General features: G+C 43.9%; 1 long non-coding RNA gene across 2 annotated transcripts in view; it reads left to right on the plus strand.

The window, feature by feature from the left end:
• Positions 1-1,622: 1,622 nt before the first annotated feature.
• Positions 1,623-15,926, plus strand: part of LOC138259171 (uncharacterized) — a 91,211-nt gene continuing 76,907 nt past the window's right edge. The window contains exons 1-3 of one of the 2 annotated variants that reach the window (XR_011198659.1): positions 1,623-1,867; positions 2,443-2,503; positions 4,668-5,012. This is a non-coding gene — a long non-coding RNA (uncharacterized lncRNA). The remainder of the gene's footprint in view (positions 1,868-2,442; positions 2,504-4,667; positions 5,013-15,926) is intronic. The other variant, XR_011198658.1, reaches the window with a different exon arrangement.

Genomic DNA, 15,926 nt, shown 5'->3' on the forward strand with positions numbered 1-15,926 from the left:
CACTATTCCATTGACAAACAGCACAGTGGCATCTGGGTCCACTGTGCCTATTTACACATTCAGTACATGGCAGCTGATTGAGGACTCACTAATTACATATAGGTGGAACAAACCATTGATCCATGAAAGAAAAGGATCTACCTCTTGGATCTGTCCTTGCCAGATAACCAGAATATCATCAATGTAACGACGCTATAGCCTAAAATGGCCAAAAAAGGGGCTGGTGTTGTTGAGTATATAGCGTAGTTCAAAGTGATACATGTATAAGCAGGCCAGACTGTGGGCGGAGGTACTTCCCATCGAAGTCCCCCGTATCTGATGGTACAATTGATTCTCAAACAGAAATACGTTTTCAGTCCAAGCTAAGGTAGCACATTGCTTTATAAACTCAACCGGAGTGGCTGAGGACCACGGTCTATTGGTAAAGGTGTCCTCTACTACCTGCAATGTCTCACCCTGTGGTATGTTAGTGTAGAGGACTTCTACATCAAGAGTAATAAGAGCCTGCACGTGATTGGTAGCATTGATCGAATCAATCAGGTTAAGGACATCTTTAGTGTCTTTAAGGAATGTGGAAGATTCTCTTACAATAGGTTATAAAAAATGGTCACAAAAAGTCGAGAGAGGTTCAAGGACAGAACCTATCCCAGAAACAATGGGGCGACCAGGAGGAGGCGATTTGTCCTTATGTATTTTCGGAAGACAATAAAAATAAGGGATACATGGATATGAAGTATCTAAAAACTCGGCCTCCTTATGGGTGATCCAAGCGTTGGTTTCTACCTCATAGATCATGGTATGGATCTGGGTCTGTAGTCTCACAGTGGGATCTTTTGAGATGGGAGCATAATATGTCAAGTCACTTAGAAGACGCAGACATTTCTTTCTATATTCAAGAGCGTCTAGGATGACAATTGCTCCACCCTTAGCGGCTGGTTTTATAACGATGGATCTGTCTGACGCTAATGTCCTAAATGCAAGTGCCTCTCGAGGGGATGTTAACAAAGTGCGTTTAGGGCTAAGTTTGCTTATGTCAGTCATAATAGCTTTCTTAAAAGCGAGCAATTCACAGGGCATGGTCGAAGTAGGAGGAACAAAGGAGGAAGTGACTTGGGTCTTTCAATTGGGAACACATGTCCATGGTTTAAATGATGATATACCATGGTTGACACTTTTCTCTACCCGGTGAGTGCTTCATATACATTTTTGGCTATAGCAGACCCTCTTTTCTCCACCATAGTGACCTTTCTCCTATTTTTGACTATTTCTACTTGTGTTGATTCTTCTTTGCCATTTGCACATTTGTTCTAGACCATATACATGACTATTCTTTTTTGGTCTCCCTTTATTTAAGTATTGGTTGATCCTCATTGAGGGATGTCCGATTTTTTCTATTTTTGTCGGATGAATATAATCCGCCTTTGAGACCTCCTTGTTTTATTATTCATTTTTAGTCTTTTATTTTTTCTTTCATTAGTGCCCATTCCCTAAGCGTTGACTTAGTAGACGATGTCTCCATTCGAGACGCTGTTCATTTTTGAACAATTGGCCCCAGTACTTGTCTTGTTGTTTACAATGTCACGATGATAGTCCATCATTAGTATTTACTACTACTCCCAACTATGAAGTCTTAGTCCTTCTTCTATCTTCACTCCCCGATGACAAATTGAGTTTAACAACAGTCCGTCGGTAACATCTACTGTTCTCCCTAACCAGGAAGTTTGAGTCCTTCTACCACTTTTCACCTTTCTTTGACGAATTGAGTATTGATCAGAGGATCACCTCTGATTGGATGCCCATCGTGCTGACCCACTAATTTAACCGGGAGTCACTTCTGAGCTTTCATTCTTCAGGATAGCAGCCTCGGGTAGGTTCCTGGACGGACTTTCATTGGGAAACATGAGTACGATGTACTTCCCAGCACCTGCTTTCTGAATTTACTTGAATTTTCACTATATACTATAGTCCTGCCAGCTTAGCTTCTTTTAGCATGACAGACATTCATTTGTAATTTCACGTCATTTTACGACGTCATTGACTTTACCATTCCAACTTTCACAACTTTGTGGTTCCTTGTGACCATAGTGCCCGGGTGGGATTTTGCGGTTAGCCACTGCCCCAGGCATTTTTCCAGACGATCTTCCCTCCGTTACTATGCATAATCATTTCAGCCGACAGACTTATCCTAGTCATACACTGCAGCATACTATTTTAAATGCACAGCAATTATGTTTGTTATGAAACATTTGTTTTTGTCAGGCAGCACAGCATAGTGTTTTAACTGCATGTCGATTATGTTTGTCTTTGAAACACTCGTTTTTGGCACCTACATCTTGGTTCTCTTTCATGTATAGCACATTGCATTTAATTGTAAGTGTAAGGTCCTGTTCCCATTACTTTACATTGTGGTTTTCTTGTTTTTTCCTTTTCTACTGCATCTAGATACAATGTTAGTCTAGTGGCTCGCCCTGTCCCATGGAGCTGTGTCCATAATTTAGGATAGGTAAGCAGTGACTTTTTTCCTATCCACGTATTTGTTGAATACTTAACAAGGTAGTTGATTGGTCTGTCATCCACAATGCCAATACTTTCACTAGGTTACTTTCGTGCAAATAAAGCTATGACTTAATATGGTGGCTATGTTTTATATTGTTTTATCTACAGGCTCTTCTAGATTACATCTATTTGATGTGGAGTTTATGTGAGTCAGTCAACTCATTGTTTCTCATTTGATTTTCCAAAATGTTTTATAACCTGCACACAATTTAGATTTAAGTTCAGGAGAAATTATTGTTGATTTTTGGTCCTGAAGAAGTAACATATGATCTGACTGGATGACTGTGAGGCGCGAAACATGTTGATCTTTTTTGGTGGAAGCAAAACCCTTCTGCCTTGTGTGGGTACATTATTTCCTGTTTACTCTACTCAGTTTTGTTTTAATCTTGTCCAGGATTCTGCCATATTCAATAAAGGCTGGGTTTGGAAGCTCCTGATAAAATGTTATGATTTTTTCTGTTTTCTCTTGATCTTTGCCTGTAGGTTTGAGTCTATTCCTACGTGTTTTACACTGTGCCTCACACTATCAGTTAAGATCTCTGGCAAGGAGCCCCTGTGTGGGGCCCGTCAGATATTGCAGAGCCAGTCTGACGAGGAGCTACCCTATGAGGAAGCATGACATCTAACAAGATGTGTGAGGGTTTTCAGATCCTGTAGATAGGAGTGCCTGGCGATGTTTCCTCCTATATGTTTTTTGGAACAGTGTATTTTTGTTGAATACTGTGACTGTTAAGGAGAGTGTACACAGGACTACTGATTCTCCCTGTCACTCTTTTAATTGAAAAGACTCACTAATTACATCTGTCACAGTGGTAGGCTGATACTGATGGCAATGCCCTGAATCCTCAGGTGTACTGATGCTGATGGTAGGAGCTGGACTCTTAACCTTGTTGAGGGTGACCACACAAATCCCAAATTAGAAGTAAATGCCCTCATAAGTCACTGTCTACATAGTACGGGCACACATCTATGAATCCACTTCTGCCAGTGTGGCAGATACCCATAGTCGGCATGCAACTACCAATGACCTACGCTATATCTTCCCACTAGTAGTCAACCCAAAGCCATTCAAGCATAACATTATTGATGTGTGAGTGTGTACTTACCCCCTTGTGACTACTGTGCTGCCTCAAGTGCCCATCCAACTCAGGGTAGGCCACCACCAAAATGCGGGTCATTAGGGGGTCAGGGTCCAACCGGCATTCCTCCCTCATTGAGAGGATGTCCCCAGCTGGGCCTCTGCAGTACTACATGCCCAGCGTCTCAGGTCCTCCCACCACTTTCTGCAGTGGGTGCTCCACCAGCTATGGACCCCCAGGGTCCACACTGCATGCCAAATCCCCTTCTTCAAATGTGTGCTCACCTGCATTGGTGACAAAGTCAGAAGGACAAAGTCATTTAGAGTGGCATTACAAGGTCAGCAGTGGACATCACACATCAGACACATCTCATGACCACACTCATATGTCATCACGCCATGAACACTCTGACTCCTCACCCATCTCCATGCATTCACTTTGTCTGCCTCGTCCCAACGCCTTTCATCCTCTTACACAACACAGTGACATAAGACTCACCTGCTGCTCTGGCACCCCATACAACTGTCCATATATGGGTAGGACCCTGTCCACAAGCTTGTCCAGCTCCACCTAGGTGAAGGCTGGGGCCCTATCTCCTGCAGGACTTGGCATATTGTTGTCCAGAGTCAGAACACAGCAGCACACGGATTGGAGGTCTTGCGTGCATGAGTGTCAGGAGTCAAGTGAGCTATGCTACAGTAAATGACAGTCACGCCTACTGCGTACATGACTGTCACCACTGGCCGTGATCACCATTGGCCACAGTCTCCCATAGGCAACAATGTTATCCAATGAGGAATTGCACGTCGGCTGAGACCGCCTACTGCCATGACGTCTAACGCCAGCGGAATGAGGTCACTTCCATCTGTCCTGTGCATGCAGGACAGGTGGTTGCCATTTTACATAAAATAAGTGATTAGTAGATGGATTTTAGGTGTGTCATGGATGAAATATAGTGACTACTGCACAGATTGACAATATCCACACATTGCATAGGTCAAATATTGAATTCTTCTCTTTCCTATTCCCCAGATACGGTGCAATGGTGATGATGAGACATGCTCCCATGTACCGTCCCCTAGTCCACCTGGCTCCCCTGGAAGAGAGACACGTCATACAGACATATTGTCTGAACCATAAGACCATCATGGAGCTGTGTACCCAGTTGGAGCATGATCTGTTGCCAAATAGTTGTTGCCTGCTGCATGCTACACATTCTGGCCCTGAGGCGTTACATCCCATTGCTGGACGTAGAGGAGGTGGCAGATGGACAAGTGGCTGATAAAGAGGACATAATGAGTGATGAGGAGGAAGATGATGAGGATGCAGCTGACTCTAGAGCAGAGGTAATCCAACAATACTTCCCATGAGAAACAGGTATGTGTCACGTGTTTTGTATGTGACCTATACTCCTGTCTGCCATGTGACATAGCTCCTCCTGGTGTCTGTCATCAGTGGTGGTGTTGAGTGCAGCTCTCCCCCTGGGTGGTTGTGTGGGGTGAACATTTTGCCCATTAGAGGAGATGTTAGTGTTCAAATGTCAATGCTGTTTTTAAACCGCTGTTGTGTTGCATAATTAAAGCAATTTATTGTCCATGTGCTGTTCCCTGCACTGCTTTGTCAACTGCAATTGTAATGCCAAACATCGTGGTGTCATCAGTATTGCTATTTTCCTTTACAGTCCACAATGGAAGAATGTGTGACCCAACTGTTACTGATTGTAAAACATGCCTTTAGTTGAGTTTTGTCAGCTGTGAGGGAAGGACTATTGGGTATGGATGTCTTGGAACTGTAGATCTGACATGGGCATATGGTTTGAGTTTCCACCTGCCAAATCACACTAGGAAATTGAGACATTGTACTGCATGTGTGTTGAATGGCTAACATTGACTCCTATCGTGATAGTTGTCCCTGTCTTGGTCTATTTGCAGGGCATTCATGTGGTATAACTCTGGTTCCTGCCTTGCCTGGTGGCTCCCTTGGCATGTCCAGAATCTGTCTGTTCTACCATCAACCTTGCTGCATATTGCTCCCCCTTCTGTCTATCTCACAGACATTTGCAGGAAAATGGTTTGACTGTAATGACATGATAAACAACAGAAAATCTTGCTTATTACAATAATGACACATAGGCAAAAACTGTGCTCAAAGGTGTTTAATGTTATTCACAAGTGCAATGGGTGATGAGTGGGATCATGGTGGGTGAAATGGACAGTGGACAGTCAACAGGGTGTGTCAGTGGCAGACAAGGGAAAACGTTCAGGAGAGGGTCACTTACTGGCAGTGGTCTTGATCTTGGCATCATGTCCTGCAGGATATCTGGATGGACGTCGTCGCTTGCATGGGGGATCCTCAGCTACAGGAGGAGGGGTGCTGGTGGTCTGCAGGTCCTCTGGCAGGGCCTCCATTCCACTAGCTGCTGCAGAAGTGGAGGGCTCTGTTGGAATGTGGCTAGTGGAAGGGGCCTGCTGGTGGGTGAGGATGCATACAGGATGGTGGTCAATTTCTTCAGTACCTCTGCAATGGAGGCCATGGTGGCATCAAGAGTCTGCCACTGCTGCATGGCCTCCTGGTGGTATTTCCTCTGCAGCTTCTGGGTTTCTTGAACGGTTGCGAGAATCTTGCCCATAGTGTCCTGTGACTGGTGGTATGCTCCCAGGACTTGAGAGAGGGCCTCCTGGCCAGTCGTTTGGTGGGGGTTCCCCATCCATTGAATCACAGGTGCCCTCCCACTGTCCCTGGCCCCCTGTGCCTGTACCCCTGGCACAGTGTGCCCACTCGCAGTTGCATGGTCCCTGTTTTGTGGGGCACACTGCTGATTGACCTATCCTTAGGACACAGGTTTGGGGATGAAGGGTTGGCTATACTGTAGTAGCAACATGGGTGGGGGACCCCGATGTGTCCAGAGTGGGGCTGGTGGCGGTGGACTGAGCAGTTGTCCCAGATGGGACAGGCAAGTCATCAATATACAGACATCCACTGGGGCCTCCACCCTGGGGTGGGCCATCTGTCTCTGGCATCGGCTTCTGAGTGGCAGTGGCAGTGGGACCTGTGGATGGAAAGGGAGGGAGTTACATTATAGAGATGTTCTTGTTCGTATCATTGTCTGATGCATGGAGTAGCTTGACTTGCTTCCCAGTGATGGCAATGACAGCTGCAGCTCTGCAGACATTGCTTGTGGGTGACATATTGTGGCATTGTTTTCATTTTCCATTGAGGGTTGAGGCTTGTGAATAGCATTGCTGTCATTGCCATGTGTTGGAACGCAGTGGAGGCATCTAGTTGGTGTGGCACGTGCTATGGTTTTCCATGCAGGTGTTCCACTGTGAAGTGGGACTGTGAACTTTTGAGGTGTAGGTAGTGATGCATTGTGGGAGTTGTGGTGCTTGGCATTGTGATTGGTATCCGTGCATTAGGGAGGGTCTGTGTGGGGATAGTGAAAGTAGGGTGGCATGCATGTGAGGGGCATGGGGTGAAGGAGGGATGCAGAAGTGTGAGATGGGGATGATTAGGGAGTGATGGGAGGTGGGGACGCATACTGGACAGGAGTGGTTGGTGCCTGGGGGAGTGTTATTAACTCGAGTTCTCTGATGATTCCAGTCAGGCCCGCAGGATGCATGATGTCCAAGACCTTCTCCTCCACACAATGTGAACTCAGGGGAAGGAGGTAGGAGCCGGCCGCCAATCTTGTTGATGGCAATCTGGTAACATGATGCCATGGAACACACCTTCCCCCCGTAGGTCATTCCAGCTCTTCCTGTCAATGATCCTCCGGAATAAATCAATTTTCCTGGCGATCAAGGTTTGCTAGACCTGAGCTCCAAACAGCTGTGGCTCTACCCTGACAATTTCATCTACCATGACCCTCAACTCATCATGGGTGAAACGTGGGTGCTTCTGATGGGACATGGTTGTTGTCTTGTGGGTGGGGGGGGTGTTGTGTGTAGGGTGCTTGGTGGGGTGTGTGTGCTAGTGGTATCTGGTGTTTGTGTGCAGTGGCAATGTGTGTATTGTGTTGCTGGTGCAGTTGTGTGGTGTGTGATGCGGGGAAGTGTGTTGGTGCCTATGGTATCAACGTGCAGTGTCCTCTGTTGGTGTGCTCCTCTATGTCTCTGTTAGTAGTTGTAGTTGCAAATGATTGTGGGGGTGTGTGAGGGTGTATTCTATAGTGCAGTGAGCAGGTGTGTGTGGTGTGTGTCAGACTGTCCAATGTGGTGTCGGGTTCTGGTGGAGGTGATTTTTAGACCACGGAGATTCACACAGCCAATAGTTTTCTGCCATGCAATGACTGCCGTGCTGATTTGTGGGAAGTAATATGGAGGGCGGGGTGTTGTCGGCGTGGCGGTGCTGGTGGTGAGACCATCTCTCCCTGCCTGTTGGTCGGCCTGGCAGTTTGGGATTTGTGGCTGTATTTGAGCGGTCTTCAGTTTGTGTCTCGCAATACGGGAGTCACTGTTCCGCCATCACTGGCGGTCTTTTGGCACCCGTCAGCACGGCGGTCTTGCCATATACTGCCAAACCCATAATGAGGGCCTAGGTATTGAAATAAACTCAGTCTCTTTTACAAGGGGGATCAATTCAGAAACGTTACTACATTCTTCAGAAATTTTAAGCATAGTTTTCCTTGTTTAAAAATGATGAACCTCAAACGATTCAATTGTTTAGTTTTTTACCATCATTTTAAGATGGAGACTATTATTATTTTGAAGGAATGTTTATTACAAGGGCACTGGATGGCCTGTCTAGATATTCAAGACACATGCCTTACAGTCCCAAATCACCTGAAGTGCAGGAAATTCCTACAGATTTGAATGAACACCTCAAAATGATCAGTTTACCGTTCTCCCTTTTGGTCAGGCTTTGTCACCATAGAGCTTTAAAAAGATAATGAAGCCAGTGGTTTGTGTGGTGAGAGCCTATGGAATTCAATTAATTTAGTTTAACAACCCCTTGGTTACAGATCAGGGACTTTAGGTTCTTGGAAAACAGATAACTATTATGACCAGTCTTCTTCAAAATTTTGGTATCCTCTTGAATATATAAAAGTAGATTCTAACTCCAATGAGTTAGATAGAGTTCCTGGGTTTACTTGTAAATTCAGAGGCATCTGTTTTTCAACTTCCCCAAACCAAAGCCCTTGAAAGTCATGAACAATGAGATATCTCACAAGTTTTTGATCTCCCTCAGAGTTTTTTCGAGTATAGTGGGACTCTTCTCTTCTTCAGTACAAGGCACTTGTTCCAGGACCTCCGTCTTAGCAGGTGTTCAGTAGTTTCAAAATTCACCAACTACAGAGAGGTCTAGCTTATTCAAACCTCATTGTGCTTTATCCAGATACTTGTTTAGTACTCCAGTTTTCACTTCCACCCAAGATTGCCCGATGTGGTAAATCCTCAACTGGGGGCACATGGTCAAAAGAGAAGTTGTGCAGGCATGTAAATTGGTTAGAGACACTTGCCACCGCCTTTGTAATTCAAAGTTTTGCCAAGGCCAAGGTAAGACTACATGGGCATTCTCACACCCACCAGACACATAAATCATTTTGGGATTACAATATTGAAACTGATGGCAGATTTAGCCAAAACGTTTGTCATGGTCCCCGCAGTCCATGCAACAGCTCATGCCACTGCACACTCATAAATGGCCCTATTGACATATTGACATTATGTCTATCTGTTCTGTTTATAAAGTCCAGCCCCTTATATGATAATCTGTGTTTATTGATTTTCTGTGTTTCACTGTTCCCTGGTGGCCGCGGTAGGTATTCTATATTGTTTAAAATCGCACACTCACTATTGAGCATCATGTCCTTTGTTTACTATTAGATTCAATTCCATGTTTAATCCTTGGTGGCAGTGGTAGGCTCGACCTTTAGAAATGAGGAGCAGGCACGTGCACACAGCTCTATATGCACGCACATGCTGGGTCACAACTCTGTCTGCCTCGTGCAAGCACCCCTAGTGCAGTCATCTCAGAGCTCCACATGCACCTGCAAATATGCGGAGGGGCCTCCACTTAAACTGCTCCCTTGCTCCACATCGGTTCCTAGCCTCTTCAGTTCCCAAACCACTTACCTACTTTCCTGATGTCTCAGCCTGGCTCCTGGCTTTGCTCCCGAACTGCTGTTTGCGCTTCCACTGTGCACAGTCTGCAATCAGAGGTTCCGATAGAGAGAGAAACAAAAAAAAGGACAACTAAACACGGCATTCCGGCTCTGTGTCTTGGTGAAGCCATGTTATTATTATTATAACATTTTATAAAGCACACAGCTACCCTACGGGGTTTCCCGGTGCTAAAACAGTTAGAGTGATTCAGTCCCCGTGTTAAAACAACCAGGTCTTAATGTTTTTATGAAGAAAAGCTTCCACGAGGTTGTTCTAAAACTTTAGGCCTAAGTAAGCAAAGGAAAAGCCTCCCCTGTGCATCAGCAGAATTCTAGGCACTTTTCAGAGAGACTGATTGGAGCTTGTGTGAGGGGTGGTATGGCACCACCAGATCTTGGATGCATGTTGTCCTTGTCCTCGGATCTGGCCTTATGCATGTAGCACAGAGCCTTACATTGTATTCATTTATCCACAGGCAGCCAATGGAGCTCGTGGAGAAGGTTTGAGGTCAATGCACTTTTTGGCAGGCAATGGAGCAACCTGGCCACCTTACCTGCTCCCAGATATAAGATGTTGCCATAATTAATTCTTGAGAGAATTAAGGCTTGCACCACAGTTTTGTGGGCAGGTGGTGGTATAAAGCCAAATATCTTTTAGACCCATCTCAGCACCCTAAAGCATGTAGAGGCCACCATGGCTACTTGTGGCTTCATTGATAACTTCCCATCCAGCCAAAAGCCAAGGTTCTTAACTTTAGACAACACTATAAAAAGGGTTCCAAGTACTTCCGGCTAATGCTGAGGGCCCCATTACTGTTTTTTTTCCAAAAAACAGAACCTCAGTCTTTTGACCATTAAGTTTGAATGTATTATTTCCCATCCAAGTAGAGAGTATGCTCAAGCATTGATTCAGTGCTCCACTGCTGTAGCCCTGAGCTGATAGCAGCGAGAAAATAGAGTGTTATTGGCTTATGAAAACATCGTTAGAATGACTCTGATCTAGAGCTGGCTGAGAAGACCAGAAAACAGTAACCTTACAAACATTAAGTCATCAAGGCCAGGGCTTTGCCCCAGTGTCACCAGCCTTTTCAGAAAGATGGTAAGGGATGCTTTATCGAAGGTCATGCTGAGATCCAAGAAAATCAGTGCGGCTGTACCACCATCATCCAGGAGCTGTCTCAGATGTTCAGGGACTCCATGGAAGGCAGATTTGGTAGCGACCTAAGGCCTGATTGCAATGGAAGGAGAAACGTTTGGCCTTCAACAAAGGTGGTCAGCTGCAAATTCATGTGCTTCTCTAAAATTTTAGTGACAATAGGCAGCATTGAAATTGGCCTACAATTAGACCAGTTGGTGGGATCTAGGCAATTTTTTTTTTAGAAGTAGTAGGACCATGGCATGTTTCCAAGCTGGAGGGATACGTTTCTCCCACGGAGAAGCGCTGAGTATGTGAACAATTTAAATAGGTCCTGGTCCAACAGGCTGAATTTAGAGGGAGAAAGTGGACCTACCTGTGAGTCTGATTTAATAGTACACAATAGAACCAAAACCTAAGGGATGTCTAAGAGGGGCAGTGCTTCCAGTCTAGGGACATCCACAGGCATGTTTGTGGGTTATCCTTCCTTTTTGGGACATTGTCCCAGATGTAGAATATGAGGGGGACATCAGGAACCTTCCTTCGGCCATATACCATTAGACGCTCCAAGACGACGTACCGTGCCTCTACATCCGACGTTGATCAGGTTTAACTCAAGGCTTATCAGGGCTTCATATACCTGTTTCAACCCACGTGCTCAACACCCAACTCACCTGCTGCTGCTCGGGCAGCTATACTACTCTTAGTTTCACTATCCCAATAAGCCTTGATGAAGTCACTTGTGTGACGAAACACGTGTTGGCTGTATATCTATGATGACATTATGATTTCTAATATCCACAAATAAAGACACCATCTACTAACAAGACTCAAGATTTCTCTTTACCTCATACTTCCTCTAAACCTTCAACGCACCACCAGGGATTCTTTATCCTCACCACATGATTGGACAATATATTCTGTGTGCTGTGGCCAATTTGTTCCAACTTCGGCCATATATGTCTTGGCTAGGACAAGCTTGATATCTGTTACCTTTTTTTCAAAGAAGATTGCCGATTCTTCGCACTGATTTTGTGATAGCACAGGCACTGGAGAGACTTTGCTTGGATGTTAAAGCTCTTTAACCACATACAAAAGTGTGATTGGACAACTTTGGACATTAGCAGTGTTGTCCCAATAGAAAGCTGGTTTAGCTGCCTTGCAGTGACCATGACACTGTTATAGAGCTAATTTATACTCTGCTTTTTTATCCTTTTCATAAGATTTTCTCCACTGTCTGTATAAGGCCTTACAACATTTTTCTGTCACTGAATTGCCTCACTGAACCATAGAGCAAGAGGATGAATGCTCTGTGATTATCTTGGCACCATTGGGAAAATTGCATTCAGTGATTTCTTGAGCCAGTGCTCAACCAGCAACTGATCTTGGGCTACAGTTTGGGTGAAAGCTGGCATAGTGCACATCAAACAGTGAAACAAAACAAGATATATACGCTGCATTTTTTAATTATGCATAGCACATAAACCTTGAAAATAACGTGGGCAAGCACAACCAGATTGCAGACCTGACAACTTCTGAACTTGTGACTTTTGGTGCACCACATTTTGTATTTGATATTGGTGAATCACCTAAAGACTTTGGGAAAGAACTCTGAATATAATGTCTTGCAAGGTGTAGCAGGGATGTATACTGCACTGTCAAAACCTAGTAGTTTCCATGAGCAATGGACTCTTGCTGCACTTTGAAAACTGTTAAGCGTATATAAGCAATGCTTATTCCATGACTTGTGAAGTTATACGCCAGCAACACAAGGCAGCCCTACTGTACAAAAAATAGAATGTAGTGTGAAGCAACAGAGTTTGCCATGGTATCAACCCAGAAGTGAGAGGACGATATCTGGTTCCTTACATGTATGATTCTAGATGCTCTTATGGTATGGAGGGTTGCGTGAACAGTATAATTTACATGTACAGTGTTACATCACCACACATTTTCTAAATAGTGTTTTGTCATTCACAGATAGATTAATCTGGCACTCTTGAAAATTAAACCTGTGGACAAAAGTTACCCCATCACCCAGAGGTGCAGAGAAGTAACCACAAATTATTCATTTTCTCTCTTATCTCTCTTACGCCCAACCTGTCTTCTCTTTGGGGACTAATGCTGGTGCACTGTTAGTACCTGCCACTGAGTCTAGTCCTCAGGAGGATTTGAAAAATAGTTTCACCCCATTAGAACCACCTTGAGTGTCAGGTGAGTGGCTCATGATAATATTTTTGGGAGTTTTTTTCTTCAACAGAAAGTATCAGTGTTAGTAGAGTATCTCCCTGGCATTAACAATTTTGTTACAGGCTGGCATTCCAGATATCTTCAGGACTCCAGCAATTGGCGATATCATCCTTTCATTTTCAAAAACCACTCTGCCAGGTGGGGTCCTTTTCAGAAAGATCTGTGTGCCTTTCCGACTACAGACACATCCTCCATGTTTTTTTTCATTTGGAGTCCATATCTGCTTGCAACTGTAACAAATTTACTCCCCAAGATTGGTCTCAGAGAACCAACAAAGATTTTCCTTCATTCATAATAAGCAGATTGTTAGTCCATCTCAGATGGCCAAAATCAGTCTTACTAGAACAAGTGGTTAATTGCCTGGCACTCATGTCATCTTTTGACAGTTTCCTCGTCAATCCTTAAGGGTAAATTCATGCTCTGGTTTTGACTCAAATCTAGTCTTTAACCAGTGGGAAACTATTTGGTTAGCCTGGAGAGACCCTGGAATGTTGGCAAAAATGTTGAGCTCCACAAACTTTAAGGCCTATTGATTAACTTGGCTCAAGCAGGTGTCTAGGAAAGTCTGCTAATCTCATTTCAGCATTGGCCAGTTTCGTTCTAGCCCTCGAGAAAATTGTAGTTCTGTTTCCCTAGAGTTCTGCAAATTAACTAAAGCAAGAAAAGCAAACATCTTACTTACCTCAATGAGTATATTAAAATGAAAACATTCATTTAATACTTCAATAAGACACAAGTAAACTTTATATGATGCGATTGACTCACATATAGCTTCTCCTGTTTTCAGGAGGACTTCTTATATGCTGCCAGGTAGATTTATTATGGGATTCCTATAATTTTCAAACTCAGTTTTACTGTTCATTTCAAAGAACTGATTCACAAAGGTAAACTTACTCTTCTGTGTAAGTTTACATTTTTTCTAATTCACAAAGGAATTTTACCAGTAGTATCATTACAAAGTCCTTGCACTTGTGGTGGAGACTCCGTACATAGAAAGATAAGCATTTGTAAAGATACTACTTGTAACATTGGTTTTTGAATTGCAAAAAATCATAAACTTAAACAAATTTGTACATTTACCTTTCTGAATCAGGTCCAATGCCGTAATTCAGCTCTCAGTAGGCAACTATACATGAAGCTAAATAAATACGCATTGCAAGATCTTACGTCACTTACTCTCGATGCATATTAATGATGGTTCAAGATGCTGAAATAACAGTTCTAGAGAGCTTTATGTGAGGTAATCGCTAAACACTCAGGATCTAATTCACAAAGGTAAAAATAGACCTGAAATCTAAGTTTAGACTTGAAGTTAAAGCTTACCTTTGTGAATAGGTCCCTTAGACTTCAGGTCTAACCTTATGGCCGAGTTTACAAGGCCCATTGCGGCACAGAAAGTGTCTTGCTGCACCGCCCCGCAGGAAAACAGCAGAAAGAGGGTGTATTGCTGTCCTCTGCCCCTCCACTTGCACACAAATTACTGCAATGTTCCAACAGTGCAAGGGTGCCTGCATTGTGGGGATGCTTGTTTTTGTGCAGGAAGGGGCACCTTCTTGCACAAAAATAATCAATGGAAGTGATTTCCTCCTTCTATGTGTGCTGGAAAATGCAGCAAGCATAGAAAGACAAAAAACGGAGAAAATGTAATATATTTCTCCCCGTTACGTCACTCTTACGCCACCCCTGGGAAAGCATAGACTTTTGATGCATTTCCAGGTTTATGAATCCTTGTATATCTGGGAATGCATCAAAATCCATGGGTGTTGCGTGGAACACCCATGCAACATCCATGGAAACGCCTCCTTGTAAGGTGTCATAAAAAGTGACACACCAGCGGCACAGGCCGGTTGTAAATAGGGGCTTAGACTTTAGGCCTGAACTTAAACTTAAGTCTAAGTTTACCTTTGTGATGTAAAGTCTAAGTTTACCTTTGTGAATCAGGCCCTTGGACTTCAGATCTAAACTTAGACTTCAGGTCTAAACTTAAATTTTAACTATACGTTTACCTTTGCGAATTGGGCCCTTAGACTTCAGGTCTAAACTCAGGGCCTGATTCACAAAGGTAAAGTCAGACTTTTGGCACAGGTTTAGACCAAATGTCCAACTTTATTACTTTTTGGTATTCACAAAGGTAAGCTACAAGTAGTATCTTCACGTCCGCACTTGGGGCGGAATCTCTGCACTCTAGGTACAGAGATTCCACCCCGATAATGAAGATTCCACTCCGGGTGCAGAGTGGAATCTCCACACTTGGGGCGGAGAGTCTGTCAAAAGTGTGGAGATTATGACCTGAGTGCAGGCATAAATATACTACTCATAACTTACCTTTGTTAATACAGAAAGTTGTAAACATAGACTTTTGGTCTAAGTTTATTTTTGTGAATTGGACCTATAAATCATGGCGGCCTGTGTACTAATCATGAAAGCTCTACTATCACGGTCCCAGTGCGGAAGGATGTGCATTGACAGGAATCAGGTGCAAAGAGTGGATTCTTTTCTCGTGCTTCACTTCCTGGATCAATTTATGTAAATATTTCTGGGCTGGTGATGGGCATTGGAGAACACCTCAGATATATTACTGTCGCCACTAGTTCTAGAGCTGCAGAAAAATGATGTGTCATGATTCTGCCACCAGCTTTACTGCGGTGGCTGTGACAAGGGATGCACGATTTTCCACTGCCCAGTTCAATACAGTAGTAGAAAGTAAACAACCAAAATTCCATCACTCGCAATGACAACACTTTAATCACCCAATGCCTGTCCTGTGAGTTGACCACATATATGACTTACACTGACAATAAAG

This window comes from Pleurodeles waltl, chromosome 2_1 (assembly GCF_031143425.1).
Source record: "Pleurodeles waltl isolate 20211129_DDA chromosome 2_1, aPleWal1.hap1.20221129, whole genome shotgun sequence".
Lineage (NCBI taxonomy): Eukaryota > Metazoa > Chordata > Amphibia > Caudata > Salamandridae > Pleurodeles > Pleurodeles waltl.